We start from the raw sequence: 11,221 nt of genomic DNA, 5'->3' as shown, positions 1-11,221 counted from the left end.
TTACTTTGTACCCAACAATGTGCACTTAACATTTTTTCCTTATTGTTATGAACTATTTATGTGTATCTGTGTGTGTGATTCTGTCACGAATGTCCAGTGAGGTTTTACACTACTTCATGGTATGAATTATGTTCTATGTTTTTTCCTCTGCCATTATGTTTATATTTCTTCTCTGCCCATAGTAGGCACGCATGTTTAACTGATTAACTTGAGCCGGGTATTTCTTAATTTTTTCAAGAAAATTATCTAGTAAATTGGGAAGTTGGACCAACTGACAATCTATTGGGGTTTTATGATGATCAAATAGGATAATGCATGAAAAGGCTTATTATTGTTTTTCCATAGAAATGCTAATGTAATTTCACATTACTTAAAACTTACAGGAATTTTTACAACCAACTATAAACCAGAAGCTGGATTTACAAGTTGCCCCATTCCTTGACAATCTTTGGTCTTCAAGTTCTGTCGGGACTTTCAACAACAGGCAACAGGTCTGATATTTGAAAGTGGCTTCTCCATAACAGTTTGAAAACCTGAGTCAATCTATTCCCATGTTTAGCCCATTGCTAGTCTTTTTGGTCTGCCTCTTTCCTTCATCCACACTTTTGTTCTCCTTATATGCATATTTGGTCTTCCCGTCAGTATTCCAAGCCCCTTTTAGCCCAAAGACCATGTACTACCACCTTTGTACCCCTCTGTTCCAGTACCTATAGCCATGTTGCAATTTTACTCCCATACTTAGTGGCTTAAGATGATAGTCATTCCATTACACTTCATAGTCTGTGTGAGTCAAGAATCTGGGGAGGGCTTGGGGCAGCTCTGGCTTAGGGTGCAGCACAGAGTTGCAGTCGGATGCAGGCTGGAGCTGGGTCGCTGGGAGTGGGGACTGAGCAACTGGGAGCTGGCTGGGCATCTGTCAAACTCCATGTGGTCTTGGGGTTTCTCCTTGTGGTCTTTCCATGAGATAGTCCGCACTTCCTCCCAGCATGGCAGCCTCAGGGCAGTAAAAAGCTTAAATGGCAGCTGAAAGTTTCAACAGAGAAGATTCCAGTGAGCAAGGGGGAAGCTGCCTCTGTGTCACTTCTGCCATTCTCTGTTGGTCACAAGAGTCACAAAAGCCCACCCATTTTCATGGAGGAGGGAATATGGACCACAGTTCCCAACAGAAAAGTTAAAGTCATATTTTAAGAAAGACATGAGGGATAGAAGTTTATTTTGTGGTCGAGTTGAAAAACAATCTCCCATACCATCAGAATTTTTGACATGGTGCTTTGCAAAGGTGAGTGCTCAATCAATGTCTGTCAAATTAAAAAATAAAAGCACTCTACCCCAAAATATGATATAAGTGAAAGACCAACCCAAATTTAGTTTAAAAAGCTCTACTATATACTCTGCCTACTCTATGGCACTTAGGCATTTTGAAAAGCTTTAAGAAAAAGAGGTCACTAACTGACCTGCCATGTTAACAACTGTCTCTGTAGGCTGTTGAGAATAAGCTGATTTCTCCCCTTCAGCTTGGAGGTCCATGGCTCCAAACATTTTCCAAAGTCCTATAGACCAGGCTAATAAAAAGCTCACATGTATTAACTATAGCCTTCATCAGCTCTGGAAATGAAAGTCAAAAATGAATCTGCAGATATGGAGAGATGATTCATTACCTCAGTGCATTCCTTTTGGGACAGAGACAGAGCACAGCAGTGTTGGTCCAGCTAATTGAAAGATAGCACTCAAAGAGATATCATTAAACAGAAAAAAAAACCCTCCATTCAGAACAGAGTCACAGGATCTTCTGCCATACAATGAGTCTTAGTGATTACCTGTGAACAATTTCCATTAAGGAAGAGGAAATTATTTGATGTGACTGAATTTGCAAAGGAGTTCAGTGTTGCTCTGTCTAATGTTGTCTGTAAGTTTTCCTAATAGTGAGCAAAACAACTTAAGAGTAAAAAATCTAAAAAAAAGAAAAATGAGGAAAATTTGAATTGTGAAAATGGTGTCATTCTAGATTTTTAGGGTTTTCTAAGCCAGAACTTCAAGATGGTACATGGAAGAAAGTGTTATACAAGAAAAGGGCTCTATGACCTATGCTGGACTAAAAAAAATTAACACATGATTTAACTATGAGACATCTCAGTGCCTTTAATAAGGTAACATTTAACACGAATACTTAAAGAATAGTCCAGGAGGTCTTTCCCAACTTCAGCCTTTTATTTAAAAGAATTTCTCAAGTAAATTACAGAAAAAGCTTCGAGAAACACTGAAATCTCTTCAGGCTATAATATATCAAGATTTCAATTTCTAGGGGTGCCACAGCCAAAATATAGGCCAAGAGCTCTGTGACAGACTCCCACAGTTCAAAAGGATGTTCAAGCAGCCTTTGGTCAACATCTCTTTCAATGATACTTTGCCCATTTTTTCCCTTAGAAATATAGTGAATGGAATAGTCAACTAATCCTGTAAAAGGACACCATATATCCTGAATTGAATGAGTTAGTTGGTAAAATACATGTATTTTAAAGCTAGTGTTTTAGCCACTGGAAAATTATTTATAAACCATTTAGAGAAACTCTGATCACGGGGATAAAATTCCTCCTTTTTTTTCTGAGTTTCTGTGTTTTCATGGATTAGTTAAGTAAAATGATTATTTTGTTTAGATAACAGGTCTGAAGGTAGCAGCCCAGTGGCAGGGTAGTGGCATAAGGATTCCCTCAGAGAATCAATCTGGTTTCTTCTCTTGTCCATTTGCAGTACCTGGCAAGTAGATTTTCCAATGGTCACAAAATGGCTGCTGCATCTTCAGACATTGTAACTGCATTCCAGTCAAGCAAAAAAGAAAGAAAGAAAGAGCAAAGGCATATGCCAGTTAAGTTTATTCCTTTTTTTAAATCAGGAAGTCTGTATTTTCTTAAAAGCCCTACCATAGACTTCTTCTTTCACTTCACTGGTCAGTACTTTGTCATATAGCCTCTGCTGCCTGGAAGGTAACCCAAAAAATAAATAAATAAAATCAAGGCTTTATTTTTGCTTTTGTTTAAGTTTACATTGCTGTCACTAAAAAATATTGGTACATGGAAGAAAGTCCATTCTGGTCTGACAGAAGGTTGTGATAGTTCAGATCTTTTGTCATTCGTCAGAGTAACTCTAAGGTGTTCATCATAACCTGTGAAACAACTGAGAGTTTGCTGGACACCTCTGTAGTATCTTTTCTCTTTGTCCTAATGAGATATTCTCTCTCGCTTATACATTTTTCATTGTATCACTGATAAGGCCCCTTCTAACAACATGTGTTTCCATAAAGTTGAGAGCTAGAACTTACAGAGATGCAATTCTCATTTTGTTTCCCTGGTAATTGTAAAAGTAGATCTGAACAAGTCTTTCTGTGAGCCCAAATAATTAGCTCATAATTTATGTTGGCAGTGTGGTAAGAACTCATGTTGTGCTAAGAACTACACTGAGGCAGAAAAAGAAATAAAACACAGCACTTCTGCTCCACCATCCTTTTGTTCTCACTTCACTACTCCTGGATGCCTCCTGTGCCCTCCATTTCTGCTTCTGCAGCTGTTTCTGCAAGGATGACAACCTTAGGGAAAATGCCAGAGGTGCAAGATGGAGAAGGATAGGGGTAGTAGTGGGGGAAAAATGTCTGCTTCCTTCTTGAGTCATTGCTGCAAATATCTAAAATTATTGCAATTTTTCTCTATCTTGAGGTTGTAGCAAGATGGCATCTTCAGTGGGACTAATGCCTTCTCTTTGATGTGCTTGAAAAAGGGGAAGAGGTAAGAAAGCATCTGTTCCTAAGTGTCTTTCCTACTTTCACCACTTCACTTCTTTTTCCATTCCCTTCACAGCGAGGTAACTGATAGGGAAGCACTGTGGGGATGAATTTGGGGCAATTATGCCTAAACTCTCTAGGTCTCTGTATTGGTCAGCTATTGCTGATTAACAAAATTAACCCCAAACTTAATGGCTTAAAACAACAAACACAGTTTTAGTGGCTCAAGCATCAGGGTGAGGCCCAGCTGAGTGCCTCTGGCTCAACATCTTTAGGAGGATTACAGTTAGGTCACTGGCTAGCACGTGGGCTCCTTGAAGGCTTTACTGCAGGATGATCTGCTTCCAAACTGGTGGGTGGCATGATTCAGCTCTTTGTGGCCTTTTGGGCTGCAGGTTTCAGTTCTTCCCTAGCTTTGATCCCTCAGGTGCTTGCCTGGTGGCCTTCTCCATAGTGCAGCTCACAGCATGGCAGCTCGCCTGCCCTCAGAGCAGAGGCTCTGAGAAAGAAGAGAGAGAGAATGAACAAGCTAGAAGTCACAGTCTCCCCGTAACAGTCTTGAAAAGTGGCATATCCCATCATTTTTGTTCAGTTCCACTGTTAGAAGTCAGTCACTGGGTCTAGCTTATACTCAAGGGCAGGTGCGGGAGTCCAGCTCCAGCCTAGGGGTGGGATGCCCGAAGGTGCAGGATGGAGTCGGCTTATGGAGAGACAGCACACGGAGTCAGATGGAGGTGGTCTCTCGACAAAGTGTCGATGACAGCTTTATTTATACCATTTTGCACAAGGATATGATTATTTTTTATTGTTCTGATGATTAATTAGTATAGGCAGTTGGTTAATAAGCATAGGCAAGCTTTTTTCTTTCTTTTCCTTTCTAATCTATTCATGGTTGGTCAAGCGTTAGACAGGTGATTGTTTTTCTGTTCTTTGACTGAAACTTTTCTTATTAACATGTATTCTATTGTGTTTTACGTTTCTATGCAATGCAGTTTCTAAGTAGTGCATGTGACCGTAGGAGCGTGCAGTATGTAGCAGCGACTATGGAGTCTATCAGCTCAGGGTGAAATACAGGTCACCTAGTGCCACAGTTTGCTAGGATTCTTTCCCACAAAAATATTTTTAGAGGCTTTAATAAATTTATAATCAATCTAAAATCATAAACTCATATCTTCATCTTATACTCCTTTATAGGGCACAGTAGGCAGCAAACTAAATTTCTTCTTCTTATCTACATTTTTCTTTCTTCTGTGTGGATACTAAAATCTCCCTAACATATGCTACACAAGTCTCCATGACTCCACTACTGCAGGGACTAAACAAGTTCTTACATGGTGAACAATACAAGGGCATTCATATCACAGAAACTGTTTCTGTTTTAACTACAAATCTTAAACTATAAACAATCACGTCAAATATAATGTATGATTATTCATTTGATTGTTATACTTTATATGTGAATCTAATAAAATGTTAATGTAGTAGGTAAATGCAAGATATAGATAGAAAGCATGATTTAAAACTGTAAGAAGGCAGGTGTAGATGATCAGGTTTGTGCCTACAGACCAGGTCTTAATCCAAGCTGAACAAGGGCAACAAAACATCCACAGGTGTAGAAGATTTCTCTCAGAACTGGGGGGGGTGAGGTTCTAAGCCTCACCTCTGTTGGCCCCCTTTTTCTCACCTGATGGCCCCCCTGCGACTGTGCCTGTCTTAGGTTATTCCTCTCTTGAGGAATCTTACCCGTCTCTGACTAACCAGCCATCTTACGGGGCCATACAGGGAGATGTAAAGCTGGTAAGTGAGAGGAAGTAATATTTTTTGTAAAGGTTAGTTTTTCACTTCTTTGCAGATTTATGCTCCATGGCTTCTATGCCCAGCACTTGTTTTGAGGTATCTTTACTTCCTGGAAAATTATGGTACTTGGTAATTTCACGTATGAGGCACAAATTCTAGTAAAGGGCTGTAATTAGGAAAAAAGAAAAACAAACTATAGAAGTAGTAGAGGAAAGAAAACATGAAATGATTAATTAAGTGTCAACAGGGTTATTCCATCCAACATTCTCTCATAACTTGATTTCTAGAAAACTTTCCATCACTAGTTTCACTAGCATTGTAAACAAGGGGGGCATTCTCAGTGGAAATGGGGTGGTCGTTTGACTAACTAACAGCAGGTTTCTGTACTTTATGCTAAGATCGCTATTTGGCCCTGTGTGTTCTATTCTTCAGGAGCACTGTCCTGAAAAGCTTTTGGGAAGTTTATGTTCTCATCATTTCTGTGCTGCTTAGCAAAGGTTAGCTTAATCTTTGGCAACAGTGTAAGTAAAAACAAAGTCAATAGTATAATGGAAAATAACAAAATCAAAGTGGGTAATAGAGGGAGCCAGCTGCGAAGGCTCCTGATTTGTGGGGGTTCCTCCAGCCTGAGCTTTGCTACACAGCTTGAGTAGCATGGCTCCCGGCAGGCAGGGAATTTCACAATAGCCTGAATAGCAGGGAGCAGGAATCATGGGGCACCATTGAAGATGCTTCCCTCTGTCTTAATCCCTTTCGGGGATCCCACCAGTTCTGGAGGCCTGTAATGTCATGGTTCTGAGAACATGCTTAGAGTCAGTCCCAAGACTGCACTGTGAAGTCAGGGACTGTTTCTTTTACCTCTGCATCCTCAGCATCACTACGGGACCTGGTCTGTAATGGATATTCATGTATTTCATTCATTTAATAAGTATTTATTGATGACCTACTATGTGCTGTGCCTTGTGGTTAGGTGCTAGGGATGTAACAAGATAAATGAAGATTCTCAATATCGTGGAACTTACAGTCTGGTGAAGGAAGACAGACAATAAACAAGCAAAGCAAATGAAAACTTGACGAGCAAGATGCCACCCCACAGATAGGGATTAGTAATGTGACAAACTAGTAGGAAGTATTTGAAATCTGTACAATAAACATCACTATAATGACCTTACTCTATGAGAAGCTTTATACAAATCTGTAAGAAAAAGCTGAATATTCCAGAAAAACAGTTCTCAAAAAAATCTGAGAGAAAAAAATAGGTTCAGTATCATTAGTTATCTAAGATCTAGAGATTAAAACACAATGAAAGCAAAACATTAATTACTTTCTTCTAATTGCTAAGTTTAATTATTGTTTTTAATAATAATAGTCAGTGTTGCTAATGGTTTGGGAAATTGGGCCTTCTTACAGACACTTGGAAGAAGTGAATGTTTGTTTTACTTTTCCCAAGGACCTTGTGGCAGAATGTATCCAATCCTAAAATGAATGTACAGCTTTTTTGAGTCAGTAAACTGAAAACTAGAGGCTGAGGGTGGGCTGTGGAATCAGCCAGCCTGGGGTGGTAAAGGTGCAGGCTATTAGGGACAGCTTCCTAGTGGGAATGACTTCTGAAGTGAGTAGGAGCTAGTATGGCCACATGGGGTCTGGGATGGGAAGTGCTGCACGCAAAGATGAAAAAGCCAAGAAGTCAACTCTTCCAGAACAGAAAAGCAGTGTGCACACTAGGGAGTATGAGGAAGACCAGGAATCAGAGAGAGAGAGAGGTGTCTGGATGATTCCCGGACTTCTTTCTCAGCAGCTAGCAGACCACAAAGTTATCACCAAGGTAGGGAAACAAGACAAGTTCTTATAGTGTCAGATAATTGGGGGTTCCCAAGACCTTTTGATCATGACTCACTTAGATAAAGAAAAATACCTGGAGGCCCACCTCCCCTGCCTATTAGACACTGATTTCTTCCTTTTTTTTTTTAAGTACAGTTGACTCTTGAACAATGCGGGATTAGGGGCACTGACCCTCCCACAGATAGTCAGAAATCTGTGTATAACTTCCCAACACTTAACTACTAAAGTTTACTGTTGACCAGAAGCCTTATCAATAATATAAAGAATTGATTAAGAATTAAGAATTGTATGTACCATATACTGATTTCTTAAAATAAAGTGAGTTAGAGAAAAGAACATATTTTTTCAAATTATCCCAAATCTCCAAAAAAATTTTCAATATATTTATTGGAAAAAATCTGCAAGTAAGTGGACCCATACAGTTCAAACCTATGTTGTTCAAGGGTCAACTGTATATTAAAAAATGAATTTATGACCAAATAGGGCCATGAAAATGTTTGTCTGAAAATGTCTTTACTTCACTTTTTTCTGTAGGATATTTTCAAGAAAAAGAAGTTCTAAGTTGATAATTATTTTCCTTCAGCAGTTATTTTACATTCTTCCAGTTTCTGCGTTTGCTGTTGAAATACCAACGTTAGTCTAATGTTGCTCCTTTAAAGGGAATGTCTGTCTTTCTCTAGCTACTTTTTAGTTTTGGTTTTCTGCAATTTCACTATCTAGATCTGAGTTTCTTTTATTTATCCTGCTTGGGATTCATTAAGCTGTTTAATGTAAATTGATGTCTTTCATCAGTTCAGGACAGTCCTAAGTCACTACCTCTAAATTGCCTCTGCCGTGTTTGTATCTTCTCTCTTCCAGTTAAAAATATGTTACATCTTCTCATGTGTCTTTCTGTTTTACATTTTCCATTTTCTTGGTCACTCTGTGCTTCTAACATATCTTCTTTTCCACTGTTTTAATTGTTTCTTAACCTGTCCACTAAGTTTTAAATTTTCATTATTTTAATTCTAGAACTTCTATTTGTGTTTTACTGAAATTTATAGTTTCTGTTTCCCCTGATTTTACACTTATCCTTTATCTCCTTGAATATACCAAAGAAATAATTTTATAATCTGTGTCCGATAATTCAAATATCTGGAGTCTCTGAGAATCTGTTCCTGTTTCTTATTATTTTTGATTGGCTCTTGCTTATGATAATTTTTCTACCAATGTTCCTTTCCATGTATTTGAAAAATTATTTGTAGAAACAATTTGAGGCACAAAGGGGACTAATAGGATACTATATTCAGTTATACCTTAATAAAAATAAAGTAAAAACCATTAAGATCCAGGAAGTCTCCTTCCAAACAATTCATCATTATAATCCACTAATATGCTGCTGGTTGATTACTGAAGAGCCATCACTGTATTACTGGCCACATAAATACTGTATATATTACTCATGAGCAATCTTTTAAGATCCTATCTTCTTCGCTTGCTTAATGCCAGTCAGAAAAGAATTTCTAAAACTGACATTTTAATCCAGGATATCATTCCTTCACCCTCAACCAAGAGGCCTTAAGGAAAAGAAAGTGTAGCCTAGGATAAAATACATGTATTACAAAGGCACAGATGTGCTACATTAAGGTGTATCCCAGTTCTTTCTCCAGCTAATCCTTTTACAAGACAGCCATTCAAACACTGGCTGAGCATAAAAATCAATAAAGGACTGTCTGCCATTTAGGTCACAATTATGAATAAACCACACCAAGTCCTGTGGATTCTAAAAGTGAAGTTATCTGTCAGGCTGGAAACTTTCGCAACCAAAATGGAAAAATAAACACAGTTTCAAAAGCTGTGGATATCAAAAAAGTAGGTGGTGCAGAAACAAAAGTAGCAGGGAGAAGAGAGATCTCTGCGGGAACAAGATATGCTGTCAGCAAGAGCTGAAGACACAACTTGGGTGCCCTAACATGGAAAGCATTTACAGAGGCTTTTCAGTTATGTGTCTCCATGAGACAAAGAACCACATGTCATGTAACTCAGATGGACCAGGAAAAATATGAAGAGGAAAATGAAGTGAAGAATGTGAAATGGCAAAGGATGCTGACAGATTTGTGAAAAGAGAAACAAGCCAAATAAGGTTCTCATCCCTATATCCATATATTAAAGTATTTAGAGCACCAATCATATGTCACATGGTTTTACTGCTATTTCAATACACTTTACTATATAATTTTTAATATGATAGTACAAACAGAAATAAGTTTACATGGCCACAAGAACTTTGGTTTAGATACTTCTCACTTTCAAGAGTGTAATTTCTACATGACACCCTAAAGATATTTGTACATATCACTCCCTAAGAAAGTGATTTGACTTTTTTGTCTGGGCTTTTGTATTGCTTCAGGTTTTGTTCCATAGTGTATACCCGCCAAGTGGAGTCACCGCCACATAACCTTTGAAAAAAAGGATGTCTCTGAGAATGGAATTCACCATGTAACTACTTTTGCCCAAAGAAACCCTCTTAAATGTACATTGTGCAAGAACTTTTCTGGGATCTGTTTCAAACTAAACTGGCCTAGAACTTCATGGGGTGTACTGACAAGTGTTTAAGACTAGACAGTAAATCAGAACCTTGCATCACTAGAGAAGCTATGCAGCACAGTAAAGACAGTCTCTCCCATGCCACCCCAGAGTGAGCATTTTTCCAAACACATGGTGCTCACTGTTAAAAGAGATGACCTATTGATACCAGAAGTCAGTACATGAACACTGGCCCATTCCCTTTGGCATTTACTTTTCCACCTATACAATGTTATAAAACATAGCTGTACTATAACCAGATGTATGTTTCTTTCTGTCTGGGTTAATCTACCTTTGTTCTTTGCTTTTATAGCACAGAAAACCTTTAGATTTATTCTTATGTTGTACTTTATATAACCCAAATGTCTGCAGGCTCCCCCAAAAGGTGGATACAAGGGAAGTCAGTTTAATATTCATGAAATTTCCTGCTCCTGCCCACAGCTGCTGGTACTGCAAACCAACTCCCCCTCCACTAATCTCCTTCCCACCCATCGCCACATATTCCCTGAGATCCTGCGTATCTCATACGTGCTGTGAACAAGTTGGCATCTCTGGTCCCTGTGTGACATGGCTCTTCTTCTTCAACTTTTTTTTGTTTTTCATATCCCTCCTGTCCTCTTCCCATAAAGCCACTTAAAAACTTCTTTTTTTGCTGATCTTAATGGTGGCTGCCATGACCAGCAACATCCATGCCAACAGCATGAGTTCCTGCTGCTCCCAAAGTCAATAATCCAAACGTTCTGGGGCTTTGTTTGTTCATCAGCTGCTGACTGAGTGCCCACTGCTTGTCAGACACTGTGTGGGCCCTAGGGCTCCCACCCCATCCCTGTGCCATACATTGCTGCTTGCTTGGACTCCTAAATGGCACTAGCTGGGCCAAGTAGTCTGGAAAGGTCTTTATGAAACCAGTTTCTTTTATTTTAACTTGTAATTCACTGAGCAGACATACAAAACCAGTTTGGTATCCAAGGCAGAGGAGAAAATCATTCTACCCCTTCTACTGGCCTTATATCCCTTTCTTTTCTATTGGGAGCTCTTTCAAAGCAGACTAACAGGAAAAACATTTTCTTTACTCTTTTCCTAGAAAGTGCAAATCAATGCACATTCATTCAGGCAAACTGATTGTCAGAGAGCTTGTAAATCCACCAGTTTCATGAATTGCTGAGCTCTCTTAGTATTGATTTAGCTATGACATTCTATGATACTCTGATAACATAAACATATTTCTTAATTTTCCTACTAGAT

The 11,221-nt window shown here is 38.8% G+C and overlaps 1 long non-coding RNA gene across 4 annotated transcripts in view; it reads right to left on the bottom strand.

The window, feature by feature from the left end:
* Positions 1-160: 160 nt before the first annotated feature.
* The window catches only part of LOC130679100 (uncharacterized), a 111,037-nt gene continuing 99,976 nt past the window's right edge, over positions 161-11,221 (bottom strand). For 3 of the 4 annotated variants that reach the window (XR_008992077.1, XR_008992079.1, XR_008992078.1), the window contains 2 exons: positions 1,659-4,271; positions 161-1,023 (listed from right to left, as the gene is read on the bottom strand). This is a non-coding gene — a long non-coding RNA (uncharacterized LOC130679100). The remainder of the gene's footprint in view (positions 1,024-1,658; positions 4,272-11,221) is intronic. The other variant, XR_008992080.1, reaches the window with a different exon arrangement.

The sequence above is a fragment of the Manis pentadactyla genome, chromosome 10 (assembly GCF_030020395.1).
Source record: "Manis pentadactyla isolate mManPen7 chromosome 10, mManPen7.hap1, whole genome shotgun sequence".
Taxonomy (NCBI): Eukaryota; Metazoa; Chordata; class Mammalia; order Pholidota; family Manidae; genus Manis; species Manis pentadactyla.
The sequence above is the reverse complement of the archived record's forward strand: the minus strand, read 5'-3'. Positions and strand labels throughout refer to the sequence as shown.